The sequence below is a fragment of the Stegodyphus dumicola genome, chromosome X1, assembly GCF_044657685.1.
Source record: "Stegodyphus dumicola isolate Sdum_Otavi_A_Nest chromosome X1, ASM4465768v1".
NCBI classification, from domain to species: Eukaryota; Metazoa; Arthropoda; class Arachnida; order Araneae; family Eresidae; genus Stegodyphus; species Stegodyphus dumicola.
Genome location: NC_140780.1, coordinates 152,789,508 through 152,815,216, shown reverse-complemented (window position 1 = coordinate 152,815,216; position 25,709 = coordinate 152,789,508). Strand labels below are relative to the sequence as shown.

Here is a 25,709-nt window from a genome sequence, read left to right as displayed (position 1 = left end):
TTGTGTCACCCTGTAGCAGAATATTTAAATATAATTTAACTGCAGGGCATCAGTAATCATAGATACCAGGTTTCGCTGCAACAAATGTATTGCAACGAAACTTTTGTAATAAAAAAATGTTGTTTTAAATTTTTCGTCTCAGCAAAAAAATTGAATCACTGTAAAAAATGAGGTATGTTGTAAACAGATAAAGAAAACTATTCTTTCATAAATGGAAGTGTCATTACTAGTAGTTGCCTTAAATCGTTGCCCAAGAAAAGATTAATTCTGAAATTTTAGCTTAAACATTGCAAAATACTTGGCTAAATGGAAGAAATCGGGCTAAAAAAAAACCCGACTCTCAAATTTTTTGTTTATTTATTTACTTGTATTAATTAAATTATGTCATAAAACATCGTCTTTGGTAACAACAACTCCCCCTCCCCGCACCCAAAGAAATAAGAGAGAGAGATAGCAGCAGATAGTAGCTATAGTCCTAGTTATTTGCTTTTGCGGTACTGTACTTAATATCTTCTCTCGGGATTTGCCGCTCTTTAAAAATTCATTTCTTTTGATATGGTACTTTCTTTAAATTAGTTATCTCTCTCAGCTGTGCGCGTTCGTGGTAACACAAATTTCGGAAAACCCCGATCCGAAATTTGATCGGGGTTTTTAATTTCAAGTCGACTGCAAGCCCATCAGTATATGAAAACTTCACGATGGTCTCACATAATATACTACACAGTTAAATTTTTGCTCGGCACTGCAAAGACAAAAGTTCGAGAAAATAATACAACCCAACAATTTAATCTGTTGTTTAGTAGTGTGCTTGAATGTGTGCATGGTATTCGCACTTTGTTGTAGATGTAATACTGAGAAAATATAACTTATTTTCAAGGAATCGGTTTCAAAGCCCTTAAAGTCTAAAATTAACTAAAACAGCCAGAGGACATTGGAAAATGACGTCAAACTGCCATCGCTAACGCAAATGATAGGAGAAACGTTTTAACTCAAATATTCTGATAACAACATCGTTTCAAAGCATATGTTCCTTCCTACGATGCTTTAATGTAAATATATTACTAACATTCAAGCTTATGCTAATTTATTTCTTAATCGGATGTGTAGCTTTTAAACTCCTAATAGATAATTATCTAAAACGTTAAAAAAAAGTAAGTGTGAAACTATGATAATCTGTTGTTCATAACAAAGTTGAGATTTATCTACATCACTGGGCACAATGGTCAAATATTTAGCTCAAAAATACTAAAAACTAGCGAGTATAACATGCTATTTTGCATGATATATTTAAAATAAAAATTAACTATAAACAATAAAAACTTAAATATGCTTGTTTATTTGCAACTCGAAATTATAACAAGAGACTTAATTTGCTTTCTGCTACAAATTATGCTGCCCAACAATGTCAGTTATGCTAAGTGTATCTGCAGAAGACTAATTATTATATTATATTATATATATATATATATATATCTGAGGCAAAATACGCATAAGTAACTGATATGATTTATTGTTAGACAGCATGTTTAAAAACACGAAACTTATGAAATGTTTCGATGCTTTCCCCTATACTTATGCACTTTTCATAAAATTTTCTGTTATTTTTATATAAAAGGAAATGTACGGTCTCCATTTGTTATACACTCATCAGAAACGAATATGATATTGTTCATTGATTCTTCAAGATCAGGAGCTAGATCTTTGAAGGAGTTCATGCATTCGGGAGAAAAGCTTGAATTTACATTTAGTAAATCTTTTTTTTCCATTCAATTTCATTTTATTATAATAAATAATATTAACTTAGCAACAGAGCAGTTCAAGTACCTCGCTTCCACTGGAAAAAAAAAGGCATACAGTTAATCCAGTTTATACTATAACTGTTACAGGTGACTGAGGGAAATATGAATCTATAACAATAAATGTAGAGATTAATTTCTATAGCAAACACAATAAAGGTCGAGATTAATTTCTATAGAAAACGTAATAGAGACTAATTTCTATCGCAAATAGAATAAAGCAATGATTAATTTATATAGCAGACACAACAAATGTTACTTACATGGAGACTTAAGTATCTGTATGAAGTTCAGATGACGTAATTCAATAACATCTCAGTAACATACACTTATGTATATTACCACAAGTTGTTAACGGCATAGTAGAGAGCAGATGGGGGGAAAAAAATTGAAATTTTGGCAATGTGTGATAGCCAGGAGAATATCGCCACCTAAGGACATCTTCATTTACACGCCGATAACAGCGTTTGAGAATTTAGTTAGCCAAGGATACACTTTCACATTTTAAACTTTTACAGAGCTCATTCCAGGGCACAAAATGCACACCAATTATTACTAGTAATCAATGATTCCTCTACAGAATTAGCTGGATCGACACTTACTCTGTTATTGCGGAGTAAAGAGTTGGACTGGGTGACCTTGAGAAACCAGTATTTGCTGCATTCATCATCATTCTGAAACCACCAGAAATATGAAACGAATTACGCGGCAATTTGCAAACACGTTTGTTTAAGCGGAACAGTTGATTTTTTCTTTTAAACGTTCCGTTTCATATTTGACAGCGTTTTGGCCAAATTCTAACACGTGAGGTACGCTTCCAATGCTTTTTTTCCCTTCTTTTCTTCGTTTTCTTTTTCTTTTTTTAATTTTTCGAAAGCAGATACGTGAATTCTGGAATAGACACTTCCGCCAAAGAGTGAAAGGCATAATATTGCTGTTTAGTGAACAAAGAGTTCGATGCACTCATAATTCAATACACAATGTATATATATACATACTTTGTGTGTCTGAAATATCGACAGATGACTGGTTTTCTGACACAGAATTTTCCTGTTATATTCTTAATTGATCGTCATTTGAACTATGAATTGGATTTAGCTAATTATGAAATCCCTTCGAGAGTAATGTAATAACACATTTTTTTATATATGCTATTTTGTTTTAGGATAAAAAATTTGACTGGTACAAGGGTTTTTCAAATGCGAACTGATTAGTGAGCTTATGAGGCGTTAAATCTCTTCCTACTATTACACGCGAAGAGAAGGGGCAGAGTTCCCTAAATTTGTACAGCCTATCATGATCTTCGGAACACGATATATGAAAATTAGTTGTATCCTCGCCAGGATTTGATCCAGGGATCCTTCAATTACTACCCAGATATGCTAACCACTTTACACTACAAAAACATGCTGGGGAAATGCGACAATGCTTACCAATTTCACATGGAAAGAGAGATTTAATTTTTCTTTTTAAAAAACCATGTCTTCTCTGGATAATTAATTTTGAAACAATATATCTTTATCTCACACTACAATGCAATTAATTTTCGTATTTCATGATTTTACCCTAGGCTAATCTTCTATCATTATGCATACGTAGAGGCATTTAAAAATAACCTCAATCGCAGCACTGAAAAGGAGGATTTCAAAATTACGTATCGTCGCAACTACGCCTAAATTAATTCAGGATTTCTCTGTCCTATGGGCTAAGTGTAGGGCTGGATTAACCATAAAGCAATATAGGCACGTGCTTAGAGTCAGGTAAAGCGGAAAACACAAAAAATTTCCTTAGGTTTTCAGAAATGGGGGCACCAAAATTTTTCCGTTGCTATATAGTTTTGCCACGGAACACATGGCGCAGCTAAATCGAAACCGAGAGAGAGAAGCAAAGTTCTTCCATATTTATGAAGCACGATAACAAAGAACAAACGTTGTATAAGGTATTTTCTCCCACCTTTCTGCATGCCTTTGTGGTGTAAATGGACACATATTCGACGCGTATTCGAGAGGTCCAAAGTTCGAGTTCCGGCGAGGGCACTTCAGATTTTTCATCTCTCCTGCTACACAAATAACCTAATGACTCTACAGTGGCGCACGAACTAAAAGGTAGTGCACAATAATTTGTCGCCACAAGGATTTGGCGATTGAGTCCCTCTAATCCTCAATCGCCCATTAAAAGGGGAAATTATCTCCCTCCTTCCAGCATGCCTTCGTAGTGTAACGGTAGCACACTCGGCGCGTATTTGAGAGGTTCAGGCTCGCGTCCTGGGGAGAGCACTGCTCATGTTTCACGTCTTAAGCTTAAAAAAAAAAAAAGGCAACTTAAGACTCTACAAGTGGTGTCTGAACTAAAAAAAGGTGACGGACGGTAATTCGTCACCACCAAGATTTGGCGATTGGGTCCCCCAATACACAGTCGTACTTAAAAGGGGAAGTATATAAGCTATATCAGCATACCTTCGTGATGTAATTGGAAGCTTACTGGACGCATGTTCGAGAGGTCCAGGGATCGAGTCGCGGCGATTTTTCACTGCAGATTTTTCACGTCTCCTGCTTCAAAGAAACCTAATGATACTACAAGTGTGCATAATATTCAGTTTATTATTAAAAAATCGCATTTGAACCCGTTGTTATGTTTCGGCAAATCTTTGAAGACGATACTTTCAGTAAATCAAGTGAATTTGTGAATTACCAGATTAAAAAATGCAGAAGAAGATTTCTACGACTTGGATATTCATTGACGAGTTGAAATGAACAAAATATTCAGCAGGCTATTACTAAAGATCGTCGAATTACCATTGTCTAGATTTCGAAGAAACTTTCTTTTTCGGACAATTTTTGTGGATGAACAACATGGGATTTGTGTCTCATTCACACTATTCATCAAATCTTCTTGCTCATTGCGACGGATAATGAAAACTTTCAAAACACAGTTTAGTGAATCAAAAACACAATTCAGTGATGTTAATGAGGCGCAATAATATGCATTGCTTATCTTGGATAATGTTCGGTGTGGAGGATTCCAGAGCTAATTTCATGTTTCCAACAGTAAGTAAAACGCAGGAAAAAGTTATCGATGCACACACAGAAACTGGCTAAATATGTAAGTGTAAAATATAATACAATTGCTTAAAAACTTATTTGTTGGGTAGAGGCGCGCGAACGTTTTTTCTTATGCGCATGCGTATTAATTATGATGGCGCAGCTGTCTCTTCTACCGACACATCCGTCATTCGAGCTTCGAGCGTATGGAGATGGTGAGATGTTACTTGCTGTGTGATGGTCAATACGATTTCCTGTGTGATCCTTTTATTCATTATACGTGTAAATAAAGTGTGTTGTCCTAAATCGATGGCTTCTTTACTCTAAATATTGGCCTCTGAACAACAAATGGTAGCAGAGCGTGGTTTTGTCAAGAAGAATTGGATATAAAATACCAAGTCGAAACCAAAAGTGTCTTAGTGGAAGCTAAGAATGGAGAAGTGGAACGTTCCCGAATTAACTGGAGAGAACTATTTTATTTGGTCATTGAAAATTAAAGGTGCCTTATCACTGAAAAGACTTGAGTCAGTAATTTTAACAGTAAAACCAGAAAATTTAGACGAGAAAGATGAAAGATTGTGGAATGAGAAAAACACTGACGCAGTAGCATATATAAAACTTTCACTATCGGATCAACAAGCGCTTCAGTTCTCCACAGAAGAGAATGCAAAAATTCTTTGGGAAAAAAATAAAGTCAACATTTACGGGAAAAGCCGAAGATCGAAAAATAGATGCTGGTAATGAGTTAAAAAATTTAGAAATGAAGTTGCATGAGTCGGCTAATGATTATATCGCAAGAGCGAGAGGAATAGCAACTAAGTGTCAATCGCTAAGCCTAGATGTATCTCCTCGAGAACTGGTGTTTTACACAGTCCGTAGACTTCGTGGGAAATTCTCTAGAATTAGGGAAATTGTAAAAACTCAGCGTGAAAAAACAATTGATGAAGTAGTCGAGATACTCCGTGAGGAAGAGTCCGTTCACAATTCAACGAATGGGAAACGACCTGATGGAAACAACGCAGAGGCATTCATATCAAGAAGGAATAAAAACTATAAGCCAAGAAATTGTTACATTTGCCGACGACCTGGTCACATCGCGAAGGACTGCTATTACAGAAACAAGAATTCAAAAGTGAGTTATCCAAAGGTAACAAGGAAAGAATGAAGTTACAACCTACAAGTGTGAACGTTTCATCTCGTTCTGACGAAAGAGAAAGTGATTTTGCTCTTCAACTTACGCGTAAAAAAAAAAAAAAATGATGAATGTGATAAAATTTGGTTGCTGGATAGTGGTGCAACCGGACACAAGGCAAAAGACTTCTTTTGGTTTCAGAATATTACACCAGAGGTGAGGGAAATTTACCAGGCAGGTAAACATTCAAAAATATATTCAGAAGGTATTGGTACTGTTAAAGCAAAAGCTATAAATACCAAGAATTCTAGTTTTATTAATTTAACTATTAGTAATGTTAGTTATATTCCTGATTTAAGAAATAACTTATTGTCACTCACTGCCTTAATGGATAAAGGATGTAAAATTGAATCAAGGAATAATTCTGTATTAGTTTTTAGTAGGTGTAATGAATTACTTTTTAAAGCATTTAAGAATAACGGTAGGCTTGAAGTTAATTTAGAACCATATTATAATTATGAATCATGCATTGCTAATGATTGTACTGGTAATAATTATGAACTTTGGCATAGTAGATTGTGCCATTTAAATCCAAAATATACTAATTCAAAATTTTTAGGAATGCAAATAGAAAACCTTGAAAATGGTAAAATGGTATATGTTTGTTCAAACAGAATATATTGAATCTTTATTGACTAAACACAATCTGGAAAATTGTAAAGCAGTGAAAACGCCAATCGTTAAAGGGGCAGATAAAGGTTTTTCATGTACAAATGAAAACATTGATGCAATTTTGTATCAGGAATTAATTGGGGAACTTTTATATTTAGCGAATAGAACGCGTCCTGATATATCATTTGTAACAACTTATTTGTCACAATTTAATCATGTACCAGAAAAAAGGCATTATCTTTTGGCTAAAAGGGTATTAAGGTATTTAAAAGGTACAAAAAATAAAAAACTTTTCTATAGCAATGATTTTGGAGTTTTAAATGCATATGCTGATGCTAGCTGGGGAAATGCAGAAAATGGTAAGTCATTTTCTGGTGGTACTATTTTACTAGGTGATTCATTGATTTCTTGGAAATGTCGTAAGCAGAGAAGTGTTAGTCTGTCTACTTGTGAAGCAGAAATTTTTTCTATTTCTGAAATTTGTAAGGATATTATTTGGACTGTAAATTTATTATCAGAATTAAAATGTAAACAATTTTTGAATGGTGCAGTGGTCTTGAATACAGACAGTCAAGCTGCCATCCAGTGGATCAACTGTGCAAGATCTACGAAATCCAGACACATGAACTTACGTTTCTATTTTATGAAGGACAATGTTATTAAGTTGGAATATTCACAAACTGATAATATGATTGCAGATTTTCTTACTAAGAGTGTCAGTGAAGAAAAATTAATGTATACATTGAAAGTAATTTCCTTAATTTCTTAATGTAATGTGTTATATATTGTTTGTATTTCATTTTTGTATTGAAAAAATGTTGCTCGCAGGAGGGGTGTGTTGGGTAGAGGCGCGCGAACGTTTTTTCTTATGCGCATGCGTATTAATTATGATGGCGCAGCTGTCTCTTCTACCGACACATCCGTCATTCGAGCTTCGAGCGTATGGAGATGGTGAGATGTTACTTGCTGTGTGATGGTCAATACGATTTCCTGTGTGATCCTTTTATTCATTATACGTGTAAATAAAGTGTGTTGTCCTAAATCGATGGCTTCTTTACTCTAAATATTGGCCTCTGAACAACATTATTTAATACATTTTATTTAATATTTAAATTTTAATTAATTAATTATTTCAATAATTTATTATTTTAGTTAATTACTGAATTGCAATTAATTATTAACTGTAATTCATAATTAATTTCAATTAATTTCTTTAATTTGAATAATTTATTTACAAATATGCAGAATATTGACTCTAATTCTGACTTTTTATGTGGATATCTAAACAAAAAAAGCCTTTCCTTATTAGGAGTCTTTTGTAATAAAGCATAAATTAGTATATGTTCTGAAGTTATTTATTTTCATTAAAACAATTACAGATGAAAGGATGCCTACCATAAGCTTGGGCCCAAATTTAAATCCCGAAGAAGGCATGGTAAGTGTATAGTGACTTTTGAGGCATAGGGGCACTTAAAATACTATACAGCAGAACGTTATCTCGAGAGACTGATGAAAGGGGAATAGGAGGAGGAGATGGAAAACTCTCGGATCCTTCCCCAAGGATTTTCCTTCAACACTGGAATGGAGCTGGAGAAATTCGTGCTGTCATCTGTAAGATGTCCAAAGCCTAAGCCAATGACAGGCGCAATCTAATGACAGACGCAATCCAAAAATATATAATGAATTCTTGGATTTCATCTGATATTACTATCAACACGTGGGGTAAGTAACAACGTAGGATGAACGGAGAGCCGAGATTATCTCCCTAGCCCTGTTTTAACAGCATAAAATTATTTCTTTAAATTGGTCAGAAAATCTTATCTTGTCATTTAAAATAATTTAACAGTTTCAAATAAAACACAAATTATTCAAAAGCTTTATTAAATTTTCTAAAATTTTGGAATGATAGTAATTTTTTCAGAACAATAGCACATCGCGTTTTAAAAGAAAGTATGTAATGCGCAAAACTGTGGACAATCAATAATGACAAAACTAACCATTCTGTTACAATAGTAACAACTATTCTACAAGATCTAATATTAGAGTTCTTTTAGTTCTTGCAAAACCGCAATAAACAGAAATATAATATAATTACTTGACATATATTTAATTATTTATTGGTTTGAATTAATTTATCATTTTAATTAATTATTTAATTTTAAATAATTTCTTAAAATTTTAATAATTTATTAAAAAATATGCATATTACTGTATCTAATTCTTACTCTTTATATGGATATCCAAATAAAAAATGTCTTTCTTTATTTGAAGTATTTTGTAATAAAGCATAAATTATGTTATGAAGTTATTTATTTTCATTAAAAGAATTACAGATGAATGGATGCCTACCATAGGCTTGGGCCAAAGTTCAAACCCCGGAGAAAGCATGGTTGTTTGTAAGTGTATAGTGTCTTTTGCGTCAAAGAAGCACTTAAAATATAACTAATTCAAAATAGAATCAGTTCTTCTACAAACCAGTAAAAGTCTAGAAGACCCAATTTTATTTTATACATGCACATTTTCTTGCTACTCGATTCTTCTCACTTTGAATAGACTCTAACTGAAAATTTCCCTTCACAACTCTTCAATCGATTTGAATATAGAACGCGTTTAAAGGATTTGCAAGATAGGCCATTCTTTCGTGAATATTTTTATTTTTTTAAACGAGCGATATTCCTTTAATTTTTTATGTCATTTCGCTTTGGTGTCACGTTTAACTTATTCCAGACCGATGAAAGTTAGCCCTTTTTCCATCTCGTTGTGAAAATTACATCTGTTTCGAATACCTGGAAAAGCGAATCAAGTTCTTTAAGATAAAACAATCACGTTTCCTATTTCACCGATAGATAGCGCTAGTTGTATAATTACTCGCTGGAAATCATTGCTCGCTCGCCTGTACAATGGAGTAATCTTCAGCGTGAAAATGACGCAAATGTAAATCGAACGTTAGAAACGCCAGTTTATGCAAAGCGATAATTATTACAAAAGAATATCTTGCACGTTATAATTCTCTATTGTTCAAGTTCTCTTATGAATTATTATTATTATTCTCTTATTCACATTTTGATTTAAAAAGAAGTTTTGTTTCGAGTCAGTGAATAAAAATGAAATAATTCTGGTAAGAATGAAGTTTTGCAAAAACGTTATTGTTTTTGTCAAATTCCATCAATCACTGCTGCAATTAACTTAAGAATAAAAAAAATGCCACATTTTACCATTTAAGAATTAAAAATATATTTAGTCCAATAATCTAACTTGGACTGAATTTTAATACCAATGCTTTGCTTACTAAAAGTACTGTGATTTAAAATTGAAATATATATACTATATATATATATGGTCCTGCTAAAAGCATAAACTAAAACAAAAAAAATCTGGACCATTAATTTGAATTTATTTAGTAATTATTGCTATTACTCAGGAGTTGAAGTGAACGAAATTTAGAATTTTACCTGAGTGTAATGTTATACATAATTCAAAGCTAAGCACATAAGCGCGATCTTCACGGTCCTGTTATATTTCAGTCATTAAAATTTGGTATTTAATGAGGGTGAACTTAAAAATTATGAATGAATAAGTAAATAAATTTATGAAAATTTATTTCCAATTAATGTATAAAAACTATAGTTCAGTTTGTTTTAATTATACTGGGAAATATATTCAGAAGTTACAAGATATTTCTGCTTAATTAAATGTCATTTATGGCTATAACGTAAATTTAACTATTCTCCAGCACCTTTTCTTTCAGTACTTCTCATCTACGATTTCTGAGCTTTATTTTACTTCCTAGGATTTCCAGCAAATTTCTCATTTTCTTCTGGGATTTCCTGTAACTTCTCAGGAACTTTAATTGAATCTAATGGTTGTATGTAATGTAAGAAAATGGTTGCATGAATTTAGAAAATCCGCCTATGTATTTGAAAATTAAACAATTTATAGGAAACATTGAGAGAAAGAGGATATTTTGGAACACAAGTTTGTTTCTAATAAAAATGGACAAATATTGCATTTCTTTATATATATATATATATATATATATATATATATAAAAGAGGGTATTTTCTCCAAAAAGGAAACACTATCAAGAACACTTTTATCTCTAAAAACTAATTCCAAATTCTTTTCATAAATAAATAGATCGGAAGGACAAGCTTTCGCCACTGCAAGAGACGTCAGCAGAGGACACACTAAATGCATAATGCTGGAATCTCTGCACCTATTTACCAGGTATAACTGCTGTTCTTGTTGCGAAACCAACTTTTAATACCCTTCATGATTCAGAAGTAAAGTTAAAACTTTTATTAGATTAAATTCCTGCTTTTAATATGTCTCTCTAAATCACGTGATTTGAAAAGTTGCGCAACTTCTTGCTTTCCCCCCCTTCTCCAATCTAACGATTAAATTAAACAGAGATTCGGTTTTAGTGAGAGGCTAATCAGTGCTATCTTAGAAGATTCAGAAAACGACTCTACGTGGTAACGATAGAAAATTTGAATACAGAGCAGAATTTAAACATCCTTCTTCCCCAAAGTATCAAATTCTGAAATACGGAGGTAAAACTTTTACCTCTCATAACTCGTTTTATAAGATATTTTCATTTATTTACTGGGGTTTTCAAAGTGTGATTCGCGAGATAATTTTTTGAGGACTCGCGAAGCACTTTGCAAAATTATACGCCGTGTCAAAAAGAAGCCTTGTAAGGCCTTTATTTTCGCAGTCATTGGCCCTAGACAGATACTTCCAGATACAAATACTTTTAAATGAAACAAGTATTCCCTTTTTGCCATTTTAAATTTGAACAAACAATTTTATAGGTTAGGGAACATAATTTTTAAAATGATTCCCCGCTCCTTATGATTATATTAATAAAATTTTATACTCATTATTAAAAAAATAAAATAGAAAAAGTTTGACAAAAATTGATCGAGATATTTAATTTTCAAGTTTATACGAAAGGTAAACTTTTTGTATTTTTTTATACATATAATGAATATTTAATTTATTAAATATAAGTATAAAGATAGGAAAACTGCAAAAAAAGTTAAATTTTGTGATTTTTACAAGATATTTTTTTAATTTAAAAATAATATAATATGAATTTTTGTTACATTTATTATATTTTTGTAATTGGAAATATATGCCTACGATGAACGTTGCAAAAACAAAGACGTATAAGGACTTCTGAGGACACAATTCATATAAAATAGTAAACCCTTAATTACTAATTAATTTATAATTACCACGTAATTGTTTATAGTTATATATGTTTATTTATTATTTCATTACTTTCTTTTAGGAATCTCCTCCTTTCTATTTTTTTTCACATCAACTATGTGGGTTGCGATAAATCGTAGCTATATGAATGTTGCTTACGATGAATCGCAATTGTACATATGTGGATAGTGAGGCTAAAAGATTTGGAAACGTTATCTTACATAATTATGATAAGCTGTTACGTGAAAGGTACATAATGTAAAATATTTCTCAGGAAAATCAGTTACAAACCAATTCATTCTTATTGATTACAAACGGGCAACTTTATGACGTCAGAAGAGTCAGCAATGAAAACGTTTCAAAATTTTACGCCATTAAGTGGCGTCACCTCACATTATACACGTCAGGCATGTAGACGGTTATTCCTGGCTGTTAGATTATATTCATTAACATGGGATGACATGTAAACAATAGAAATTGAGTTGATAAAATGGAGAAATATATTCTGAAATCAAATATTTACAAATGATATGAATGTAACAGACTGGAGCTTCATTTGTATATACTAAACACGAGTAATACACGATGCATGCGATGCGAAAAGGAAATACTTTACATATTCCAAAGGTATTCCGTACTTTAACTCTGATTGCCTACACAGGGTAATTAAAAGATGAGTTTGAAACATCTAGCTCTTGGAACGAACAAAGCATTTATCATCCATACGACAAGCAGGTCTTGCCATTGCATGAGCCTTTTTTTGGCTCCCACCAGATGGCCAAACAATTTCTCTTTAGGTATTAGTTGGGAACGGCCAAACCTATTAATTATTTAAGCGTCACATCAGCGAGAACGCTACCCAGGTTGCACCGGAAGGCACATGAGACCTTTTATTCATATTTCCAGCTGTCAGTTTTCAGAATCCTGTCTTTTAGCATTTCGTAAGTTCTTTATCGTTTAAGCTGTAACTGTAACTACCTAAAAACTGAGTGATTTAAATGCAATAAAGGCACATCTTAACAATTTATATCTTCATTTTATATTTTAATAATATTATCTAATCAATACAATTTATGATGCAGTCCTATATGATAACTTCAATGTACACTTGCAAGATTGTTCCAGAAGATATTACTAAGACTATATTTATTACGTAGTTTGTACAAGCAATTTTTAACAGTGACTGCAATGAAAACTGTTAATACAATTACCACGTTGAAATATAAATGATGTTGGTACGCTGATGGATTGTAATATTAATTTTTACATCGTTCTTCAAGAAATAACTGAATTTTATTTAGACGGGGCTCATCAATCCGCAACTCCGTTAATCCCGTTATTAATCGAGAATTGGTCGCTTTACTCTCAAGTGGGCGACTACGATACAAGATAGTATTCTTTAACAAGCAGTTAATTAATAAATAAACAAGCAGGCAGTTCAAATCAGAATTGGTATTAAAATTCAATAACAGTTCGCAATTTCATTTTTTTAACTTTATCATTTATTACTTTTGTTTCTCACAATAATAATTCATTTTAATAGTATTTTAAAGCTTTAAATTTTTGTTCGCTGAACATTTTAAATGATAAAGAAAAATAATTAAAAATATAACATTGATAGAATACAAATTTAATTGAATTTCATTAAACCAACGAATGCATTTATACTTCATTCATTAGGTTATTTTCAAGATACTAAAGTCTAGTTACTCAGACCATTTATTTCGAAATTTATTTTTTGCCAGAAGGGTTAAAAAATGATTGAAACAAATACAATTCCAACAAAACCAGCTCTTTTTCCGATTTTCACAATTAACCAAGTAATTTCAACAGCCAAATAATTCCACTTCAGGTCATTACAATTCAATTCAACAATTCCAATAGGATATTCTCATTCATTTTAAAGTGGCATCGGCTAATTATGAATCGGTTTTCCATTAAAAAAATAACAGAGAAAAGAAGAAAACTCTTTCCTATTACACAACCATTTTAATTTGCGTTGTGCTTGTAAAGGAAATCAATGATATACAATGAGGTTTGGGCTGCGTTTTCTGCTAAAGTGTCATTAGTGGTTAAAAGTAAGAGGACAGCCTAGGCGCATTTATGTCTATGCACTTGGTATTTCAGGTATATACATTATTAGATATATAGATGATATTTACATTTTTTTCGACAACTAAATTTTTATTCATATTTAAAGCGTTTATAAATACTTCTAAGATGTAGATTTTAAATATAGAATTAAAGTTTTTACAAAGAATACATTTTATTGAGATTAAATTACGAATATAGCGATAGTGCTTTAAATACATGATATAACATGTCGCCAAAAGAATTAATTATAACTAAAATTAGCATATTATAATCGAGTTCAACCATTTGATTTTCATAAATGGCTGCTTTATTAAAATTATTTTCGAGAAAGAATCTTTAATCTATACACTTGCGACGGTAAAATTATCTTCCTTTCATTTTCAAATTATAGCAAGGTCAAAGTTTCAATTTGACGTTTAGATAATTTGCGGATGTAGTAATAGTTAAAACCAGCTGAAACACGCGATTCCCGTCATTCCTACATATTTCATAAAATATGATGTTTAATATGCTTCCCAAATACGTGCGATATCTGTCAGTCATAAATCTGCAATGCTGTATTCGTTTGCGCCCACTAAGGTGGGTAACTGGAATGTGAACTAAGCTCGTTGATCTTCAGCAAAAGTTTAAAGTTAGTTAACTTATTTAGATGAATTTTGTAACTAAGGTTTTTTAACTGATGATAGATTTAATTCCTGATTATCCATTTGGAAGTTTATTGATGTATGGTATTTTTATGTCCCGCGACAAAAGATTTTTAATATTAGTGGTGGAAGAAGATGAAAAATTTCAGAAGTTTTGGAAGAAATTCATCATTTTCATTTTGTGAATTTCATTACTAAGGCTTAAAAACATTTGATGCTGAGAAGGTAAGGACTGTGGTAAATTAGTAGCTAGAAGCAGTTGGAAGTTAATAAGATAAAGAGGAAAAGATGGAGGAGTTGGGTAGAAATAAAGAAGAAGACATGTATATATATGTATTTTTCAAGGTTTTAGAAATTTAATAAAACATCTATATACAATTTAGAAGAGATAAATCACAAACTCATTATATTTACAAATTCATTATATTTAGATTCATTATCATTTTCAAATACCTTACCCTATCAACAAATTTTAGAAGAAATATTTCTTTGAAGGCAAACTAAAGTAGTCCACCAGCGCCCGAGTGGATAAGGCCAATGAACGTTTGTAGTCTGACTTGGCCTCCTGGCGAATAGGCTAACTGCAAAGTTGTTTTTGTGGCTTTTCCGATTTATAACGTAGATATAAGTAGGAAAAAAATGTAAATACCATCTACATAGCCAGTCTCTAAAAAACGATCTCTACCAGGAATCGCGTATTGCTAATATAGAGCTTTCTTAGAGCGGTCGTCAAGAGTTTCTCAAACTTGCAATTTATTATACCACATAAATTAGAATAAAATACAACATACGTACCGTCATGTACCAGTATTAGAAAAAGATGTGCCACTTACATTGATTTATAATCTTTTATGCGAAAATTGTGCGCGAAAAATAATGTAATGTTATTAGTAGCATGCATACCATAATTTGAGAAACCCTGTCTTGTACGATGTTATTCCTTACCTAAACAGACAAACATTGCATACTTTGCTCTAATTCACTACATAAACAAATAAAGAAGCATAAACTAAATCAATGATATTACATACACTGTTACGCTTAATAAGATAATAAATTTTTTTTTTGAAATCTCTATATCATTTCCTATTTTTCATTTCGCTTTCATTTTTGTGTTTTGTACGAGTATTTATTTCATCGTTTCTGAAACTGCGAATCAGAAATTTTACTAAATGCTGGATGTCATATAGATACAAAACGCTGCACGTTTACACACAACATAATTTTTATAAAGCTCATGTTGCCCAAACGTTATTGAAGTTTTAATTTAAAAATAACAATTTGACTGCCTGAAATGTAATTTAAAATTCAAACGCTGCAGTTCGTTAATTTTCTCAGCTCATACCATTGAACAGCTTTACAAAAAATAGTGCTTTTCAATGAATATTTTAGCAGGGATTATATCAAAAGACTTTTAATTCGTCAGTCCTTTTAAGAACACAATGAAAAGAAGTTGCATTTAAGCGTGCTTATCGTAAAGATAATGATAAGAGCTTTTATCAAGATAATGAATAAGCAAGAATAAAAATTTTGAAATGTCAGCTACTTGGCGAAAATAAATGTAACGCAAAAATTTAGTGTAAACCATGTAAAAAATTATATTTAAGAGAAGAAAGCGGCGAATCTTACAAATAACATTTAAGGCAACCTTCTTACCTAATTATCCTTTAACATTATTTATTAAACTTGAGTTAATAAAATCAATTTTTTAAGTATTCAAGCATTAATAACAGAATTTCATGAATCTTGAGGTTTTGTACTTAGTATAGCTTCTAGTTTTTTTTATTAAACTTTGGCGTCTACTTAATTAAGCAAATAAAAAAAAACATTTTCTCGTTCAATTGTAATTATAAAGGCACAAACAATGCAATGAAGGATTGAAGGAATTTTAATAGATTAATGTTCGCTTATTCTAAAAACTGACTAAAAGGTTAAATAGGATAAATTAAAGATTTTATAGCGACACGTCTAATATCATTAATATAAACAATTGTTTCTTTTTTGATTAAAAACTGTGCATAGTTATTTATTAATTATCATTGTAGCCGCCAGGTACACAGGATTTTCCTGTATTTGGAGAAGCCGATATTTTCATTTATAAGTAACTATGTCGTAATAGCTTTACCAATTCTTTTAGATGGAGAAATTTGTAAGAAAAAAGGTCAGCACCTAATCTTTATATTACTAACATGATAAAATATATCTTTACTTTTGTATTTCAGATAACTTCTTCAAAAAATTATGAAGTGTATCATTTGTGATAATGGCACATATCTAATGCATACGAGAAAGTTTCATTCCTTTTCAGTTCAAACGCTTTGATTACACGTGTAGAGCGAACGCTTAAAAATAAGATAAAAATCGGCAAATTTTACAGTTTTGGTGTTATTTAATGAATCATACAATCATACAATTTTTGTGCTACTTGTACTCCTAATTTTCAATAAATTAGCAAATGAGGTGTAACAACTCTCAGTATCTACGCTGTGATTACAAGTATAATGTGAATATTTATAGAAGTTAAAAAAAAAAAAAAAAAAAAAAAAAAAAAAACGACATACAATTTTAGAGTTTTTATTCCTTTATACAAGTTTTATTTTGCTTGTACTTGCAATTTTTAAAAAATTAATAGCCGGGGTTTAAATGTATACGAATAAAAATCACGAAATGAAAGTTAATTTGTAAGATCCTCTTGCTTATCTTCTAAGTGATAACTGTACGTGTAGGAACTACACAGGAGAAGAGTTAAAAGTACCCTTTATTAAACTCTTTGAAATTCACAACGCGTCGACTTGACGCTAACTACACTTCACTCGAGCAGTAACTGAAATAAAAAGAACTAAACTACAAATTCGAAGATATTAATAAGTAGTAGAAATTCCCTACAGGCTCAGAAAACTCCTGTTACTTAAAACCGCGTCGAAAACTAGTGGCAGCAAAGTAAAAGCTGTTATGCCAGCCACGTAAACCAGCACTAACTTCAGAAATAGGAGCTCACACTACAGAGGTGACGGCGAATGCCCAAACTCTCTCATTTTCCTTCTAGAACTCGGTATTTAAACTTTTTCTTCTCAAAGTACGAATTTGCATTACTTCACGCATGCTACCAAATTTAAATATTCTGGCATTGAAAATTAAGGGAATGAAGGCTTATAGGAAATAACATAAAATTAAATTAAATATTTTATTTAAAATAAATATAAATCCCTACACGTCAATTACGACAAAGCAATATCTCATATGAGAAGGATGTGGAATACTTTGTGCTGAAAATTCAATCATATTGATATATTATGTTCTTTCACATTCAAGTTACGTCATACTCATAGATTCCCTCGGAGCACATCTTACAATTATAAGCCACTAAAGCTTTATACAGCCCAACCCGGGACGAACTACCAGAGTTGACTAGTCTACCGCTCGGCCACTATTGGGTCTGGGAAGAAATGAAACGATGGTCGAGGCCTTGGATAGCTCGTGTGTCAAAATACTGTCTTTGGAGAATAACCTTTTCCGATTTCGCATTTTGCGATCACAACAAAATTTTTACGCACTTTTTTTTCTGATAAAATGGAAGCTATTGAAAGAGAAACTGGCATTCCCACCGAATAATGTATATTGATAGCCAAGTTATAATCTGTCTTATATTAGAAGAGGGCATTCTAAGTATTTATACTCCACTACGAATACCAAGTCTATGGCACTCTGGGAGTCAGAAAACTAAGCATATCCGTGTTTAATTCTAATTTGAAAAAAAAAAAAAAAAAAAAAAATAGTGTACAGAGTTTAAGACAAAATCTTTCGAATACTTTTGATTTTAATAAATAAACTTCGAAAAGAATGTAAATATTACATAAATATTTAGAATTATCATTTTATATTGTCATTCTGTGTGAAAGACACCACAAAATCTCATACATTTTCTGCTGCACGTGAAAATAACACGATAATAATTTCTGAATTTTTGATGAAAGTTTTCAGCTGCATGATTTAGAAACATTTTCTTTAATTATTGAACTAATATTTTATTAAAGGAGGGAAAATGTATGACAAAAATTATTAGCGCTCTATTGTAAACATAGCTGTATCTACAAGAAAACACTAATTATTAATACACGCGGTTAAAACAAATACAGTACTGAATCCTAAAAATAACAGTAAACTTCCAGTTTCAGAAATCCTCTTAGGGATTACTTTAGACGCCAGTGGAAATCCAAAGACAAACTTCTTCTTATTACAGTAAAACACAGTTTGTAAAACTTAAACATAGTTGTATTTTGTGAAAACATTCGATCAGTGGTAGCCCGCAGATGAATACTTCGTACAACAGCAAACATTTACTTATATTATAAGTCTTTTAATTAATTTATTGAAACTTTGATGTTTTCAAATTTGGGAGCTTATACACTTGTTGAGAAAGCGTTTAGTATAACGCAAAGTTGATTTCCCAATCCATAAATGAACAAACGTTCTGAAGTGTCATCTCCTGAACTTTAGTTATTTTCTGAAAAACCTGTTCAAAAGAACTCTAGTTATTCAGTTTTTCCGACTGCAGCTAGAACTCCAGTTATCCAGATACCAGACATCAGTAACTGTTATCCAGATCGCTTGCTGTACTTTCTACATCTTGTAAAATTTAGCTTGTTGTTAAATTTTTTAATGCTTTTAAAATTTTTCGTTGATTTAAATAAGAGTTTTCATTAAAGTTCTTAAGTTTATTATTAAGTTCATAAATTTGATAATATGCATTATATTATTGAGTACTTTACAGTCATTAAGAAATAGTAGCTTTATTTTAGATGAACAGAAACAGATTACGAATTTTGTTTTAAGAAAATAAAGTAGTTTCTTTGTAAATTGTAACAAAATGAAAAAAAAAAAAAAAAAAAAAACAATATTTGTATTTAATTCCAGAGATTGCGTAGATAAAAATTTCTGCGTTTCATTTTACTATTTGAAACACAAAGGATTGTATATTTAGAACAATAACAAATGATTTCATTGCTTAATTTGCCAAAAAAATTCGGGCTTTGTATTTTACGTTACGGAAATATAATTAGGTTTGTTACGAATTTTGTATATCTATTGATAATTTGAGCGAAATTATATGTGCAATTGTTGTATTTTTTTCTGTGTAATGTAATATGGCAAATTTTAAGAAAAGATGCTCTGCCGGCAAGATTTATTTAACATTGAGTAAATGGTTATATCACTAAATTGGCGAAATATCGCCAAGCTGGCGATGTTTTTTTGATACTTATTTTTGTCACCAAATTTGGCGAGGAATCCTATGATGTCGCCAAAGTTGGTGACCATTTGACAACATTTTGGTCTGGTACCTGTATAATTGTAAGTGGTATCGTAATTGAATGACTCTAGTTGATCTTCTATGTAGCTGTAACCGTATCCGGCTTTCATATACCTTCCAGTAATTTTGAGAAGCAGAAAGTACTAGATATTTCTCAGCGGCCGAGGGAAAACTACACAAGATCGGAGAAAGCATTAGTTTCTCAGTTGTTGTGAACTTCTAGTTCAGAGCCACTTCGGAATATCGAGATATCCGTGAAAGCTTCGCTGTTTAGATGAGTTTTGCATTGCATTGTGTTTAAAGTTCTTAGTAGTTTTATGTGTAACTACTGATTGTACTATGTGATATTATGAACACCTGCACGAGTATTTCTGTGGAAAGTTACAGATTTCTGAAGGTTTTCTTTTAATAAAATAAATTTTATCAACGTATCATCGGACCTGGGTGCATTCAATCTATTACGAACCAGTACGCACGCAACAGGCTATTTCTTTAGCTATATGATATTTGTTGAAATAAATTCAATAATAATGACGGAAAATATTCCTTGATTTACAGTCAGGAGATTTCTTGCATAGAAAATCAGGAGATTTCTTGCATAGTAAACATTTAGAATGTAAGTACACATTTTGTCTAATGCGGACAATGGTCTTTCGTCTAATTAATGGCTAGGAAAACCAAATTCGTATTACTGTCATTTATTTTGCACATTACCGTTTATAAAAGACTTGCATGACGGTAGATATGCACTTGAAAAAAGATAACCTAATTTTCCAGATGGACTGTGATTCAATGAGTAAGGATACCTGGCGTAGTAGTATTGGGATTACTCGTCTACATTACAAAATATGCATTTAATTTCAGTAACCTGGCAATGATTGATTTAAAATTGAAATAGGCAGTTAATTTAACGTTAGTTTTCTTTATCTTTCCCTTTGACAGTTAGGTGGGGGGAATTGAATTCATGTAAACTCCCTTTAGTTCGGACTTGCGTTGCATATAGGGAAACCACGAGTACCACGAAAGGCAATACGTTCAGTAACCATTAACCGAGAATGATTAGGAACCACTCTGTTGTACGAGTTTAGATACTAGCGAAATAGTTTCGATAAATATAAAATAAAATTCAACTTTCACTATAATAATATAACTTCAGTCATTTTTTATTGAACAGATTAGTGAAAACTATACGTGTACAAACGTATGACTAAGTGTTTAATCCAAAAGTCATCCTTTTTTTGAAAGAGTATAAAGAAATTAAAGATTGTTTTCTGCAACTATTTCTAACTAATATTCTAGAAATTCAGCATCACAGTCGGAAAACATTTTATTCCTTTTTAAATGGCATAGTAGCGTTTTATTGCTGTGCCTCGTCTGTTCCGTCGTCTTAGCAAAAATCCTAGTTTTGCCCCTTTTTTTAAATACCTAAAAATGGGCTTACATACTAGTCTTTTATAGCTTGTATACAAGTATTGCATCAATGTCACTAATATCAAATAGTCCCTAACTGAAATCGACAAGGAAGAATATTACATGTTGGTAACACAATTATACTTAAGTTTTACTAGGAGTTAGATTTTGAGTAAAAACCTATCTTGTCTTTTTTGGCTCATGTTACAGTATTCGCTCAGACAAGAAAATTATGAAAATTTAAAGGCATTCAAAACAGGAGTTTAGTCTTACTTGTGCCCTATTGGGGAATGCGCCACGGCTGTATCTCACTGAGAACTAATTCTTGCAGAATTTGTGGAACCCAAAAGCCTAAATAGTAGCTCTGCTGTTCGCAAATGATAAAGAGTTTGGCTGTAATGTAGACCAACTAGCTTTGAATCAGAACCTTGCTCTGTAAATATATTGACATTAAGCTATAGGGAAAGCAGCCTCATCTTGTAATACTTTCATTCCAACAAAGCATCATTTCAGTTTGTCTTGTAATTTCAGTTATAAAACCACCAAGAGCAACTTTATAAATTTTACTTGAGTTTTAATTTGACTTGTTTTTATTTTACAGTTAAATAGTACTTAAAGAAGACAATTCCTCAGTTCTTTAAGATAACTCTCTGTGTTAGCCATTTGGTTGAGAGTTCATTTCTGAGTTAATTTCAGGCTACAGAGTCTCGAGGGTCTGCTCTGTGGCATAAGTTTTGATTCCATAGTTGCTTGTATATTCCATAGTTGCAGCGTACGTTGCTGCACACGTTGTGCATGTCATTTTATACATTACATATATTATTGCTTCGTGACGAAAATGTCAAAAAATGAAAGAAACGAAATACACATTTAAGGCTGATTTTCAAATCCAGCAAACTGGATAAGTTATACAGTAACAAAACAAAAGTGGTATATCAGTATTGTTATGTACTTTTTCCAATGTATCATCAATGTCGAATGAATCACTAATTAACTAAAACTCTTTTCTCCTGCTCAAAATAGATAGTTTATATTCAATACTTTTAAGGAGGAAAAGAGTACTTTTTTAAAAATATACTGTACGTTTTATGCAAACCCATCCCTTCTGTTTTTATCTGATCGAGATACGGTGAGTTTATATTAGAAGGTACAAGCAACTATAAATAAAGGCTACAGTATCGAAATAAAAATTGCACCACATATAAAAAAGTGATCTGGATGACAATTGGGTGAAAATTTGAAGCTTGCGGTAAGAATTACTCTCGACTTCCTTTAGTAGTCTAACAACCTAAGACTTCAAAAATTCCGCAAGATATTGACTTTTATGTCGAGGCTCTTTTAATGAAAGATCTTAAGCTTTCATGGGATTATGGCACTTGAAGCTCTTTGATTAAGTTAGAGCTCTTCGTACCTTGATTAAGTTTCCGTGACAATAGATGTGAAGTCACTCTATTATGAATTGGCTCATGGCACACATGGAAAAAATGATCTTGATTGCCTTCATCATCTCCTCTCTAATATCTGCGAGGTCTCCCAAAATCGCCTTCCCAACCAATTTGTTGAACACTGATTCTATTTTTAGCATCGCGATAGAGCCCGCTGTTCTCTTAAGATGCCAAACATAAAAAGAAATCGCTTCGACCGTGAAAGCTTAGGCATCGAGCGATGTGACGTCACAGTTCTTCGTTGCCTAGGTGACGTGAGTCCCCATCACCTTCCTAAAGGGAACTGAAGGTATAAACCCGTAACTTTAAATTTCATGGTTGTTTTAAATAAAAGAAGCCTTTTTCAGAAATTTAATTACGTATAGACCTAATAAAAAGAAGTCGCAGGAAAGAGTATTAGAATGGCCTTTAGAAGCCTCACTAGTGTTATACAAAGCTTAAAAATACTGCAATGACTGTTATAACGTTTATTTGACCAATGAAGTATAAGTATAATATGTACAGTAAGTTTATATGATGTATAAAACAAGGCCCGAGAATTTAGATCATCTGTTAAATTTCAGTTTGTCTTTAAATGTTTGGACAATATTTTATTGTGTTATCAAAATTCTCCTTGAAAAGCGCGATTGTTTAATTTCTTGCTTCAGGTCAGGAGATTTCATTTGATAACAATATTATTAAATACAGTATTGCACATTTAATGGATGTTTTTACTAATTACAAGTGTTCCTCAGTTTGTAATGGAGTTACGTTTCGATAAAATTCTAGTAAGTTGAAAGTACTTCAAAGTCCAAAATACTCAAATGTATTTTGTTTTATTGTTTAGTCTATTGTGTCCATACAGTTTATATTAGCGTACGGCTGAGAAAAAAATCATTTAAACCAAAACCTGTTTTGAAACAACGCTTTCAGCTTTGTATCGAAAATTGTAATGAAAATTAAATGTATACGGATATATAAGAATTCACTTGATATGCACAGCTGAAAAATAGTGGATTTAAAGGATGTTTGAAAGATTAAATTTAAATTACTTGCTATATTGCTTGCTAATTGCTATATGAGAGAGATGTTACTATAAAGGTACACAGTTTTCTCTCTTTTCTGATAAAGCTCCAAATAGCCTATAGATAGCATTAGAGCATCGACATTTGGTGATGGCACTGTTAAAGGCACACTTTGCTCATCTGGAAGATAGCATCTCTTTGCTGTACAACATATAGAATACAATATATTCTTTTCGTTATGTATTGCTGCATGTAAAGCAGCAACAATTTACATTTGCTTGTCAATGCCCTTGTTGTTATGCGCTTTTCATGTCACATCAATGAATATTGGTCTAGCAACGAAAATGATAAGATTTCAAAACATTATTTGTATTAAAAACAGTGGTTTTTTTTGCCCTAGTTTAATCGAAAGATCATCACTTGAATTGTAATGTATCAAGGATCATGTATATACATAAATATTTGAAAAGATTTTGAAACTTCCTAAAATGTTCTTTGGATAACAAATTTTGGTGCTCATTTTTGTGATTAAGTTGTAATGAAAATCTGCTGAACACAAAGAATCAATCGGCGGTCAACAAAAACTTACATTCGTTGTTAGCCGATTGATGCAAACAGAAAAGTATATTTAAGTTTTTCCCTGAATGGTTGTAATTGGGTATGTGAAAAGTCATTATGGGGATATTTAAACCGGTTTTAGTACATTGAATTTAGAGTTTGGTTTTATAAAAATGAAAACTTATGACGAATATTTCCCGTCATAAATGCTATCCAATCGATGGAAATTAGAATGCTATTAATATCAGTAAACATTAGTATCATTAGAATTAGGAGATCCTATTAAAGTGTGACCTTATAATAACTTTTTCAAGTTAAGGTGACATTATAAACTCACAAGAAATAATAAGGTTCATGCTTTTATGCAAAGGAAACATTTTACGTTAAAGATGAAAACAGATTCATTTATGAATAACTGAAATTCACAAAAAAGATCAAATGTGTACTTAGCTACAAGAAATTCGCTGAAAGAAATTCAGAAGCTAACTAAAATGAAAAAGTATAAATATAAAAAAATAAAACTATTTTCTGGTATTTTAATATTTTGTGTTATGAATTTAAATTTGCTTGTTTAAGCACGAAAGAAATTAACTAAAAAATAAACTAGAAGTAAAAATGTGCAAGCATTTTTATATTATTTTAACTACAAATATTTTGTTTTCGGAAGCATTTTTATATTCAGTACAATAATACTTTTATAGTTAATAGTTTTTTTCAGCATAAAAAATTATGCTTAAGAATAACTTTATGTCTGGGCAAATTTTCGCTGGCAAGAAATCGACCTTCATCAGGCTCAATATGATATTTGCAAGAACATCTCTTCAAATGCAGTTTTGTTAATTAATCTTTTTGTTTATGCGTCTGTGCCTGCCAGTTTTATAAGTTTGTGAAATGGGAACACTTTGAACGTTGTAGAGACATTAGGTTATTTTTAAGCAGTAATACATGAAAAATGAACAATGCCCTCACGGGGACTCGAACCTGGACCTCTTGAATACATGCCGAGTGTGCTACCGTTACACCACGAAAGCATGCAGAAAAGAGGGAGAAAATAATAACGTCACCCATCACTTATATACGAGCAAGGCATGAATTTTCGCAGAAGTCTGCTATCCATTTATGGATGACTGTCTCATTAACTATGTTAGAGTCATTCTAATAAGCATTCATAAATGCAGCACTGAATGAAAACAATAAAGCTTCTTATTTATAATTCAATGAATATATATATACATTGAAATGAAATTGCCAAAGTTACTATAACTGTGAATGATATCCTGAAATGCATTCCAGACGTGGCTGTGGTTTTTCGCCGGGCATGTAGCATATTATGTCACCGTTATTTTTACGTATTCCCTTGCCTCTTTAACTCGTACAAACGACACTGCCTT

The 25,709-nt window shown here is 31.8% G+C and overlaps 1 protein-coding gene across 5 annotated transcripts in view; it reads right to left on the bottom strand.

The window, feature by feature from the left end:
- Pka-C1 (Protein kinase, cAMP-dependent, catalytic subunit 1) overlaps nt 1–25,709 on the bottom strand; it is a 581,879-nt gene that overhangs the window by 248,210 nt on the left and 307,960 nt on the right. Inside the window, exon 1 of one of the 5 annotated variants that reach the window (XM_085808137.1) lies at nt 2,060–2,341. The exons of the other annotated variants lie outside the window; for them this stretch is intronic. The gene's annotated coding sequence lies outside the window, so the exon portion shown is untranslated. Of the gene's footprint in view, nt 1–2,059; nt 2,342–25,709 lie in introns of those variants that run through there. 5 annotated transcript variants of the gene reach the window in all.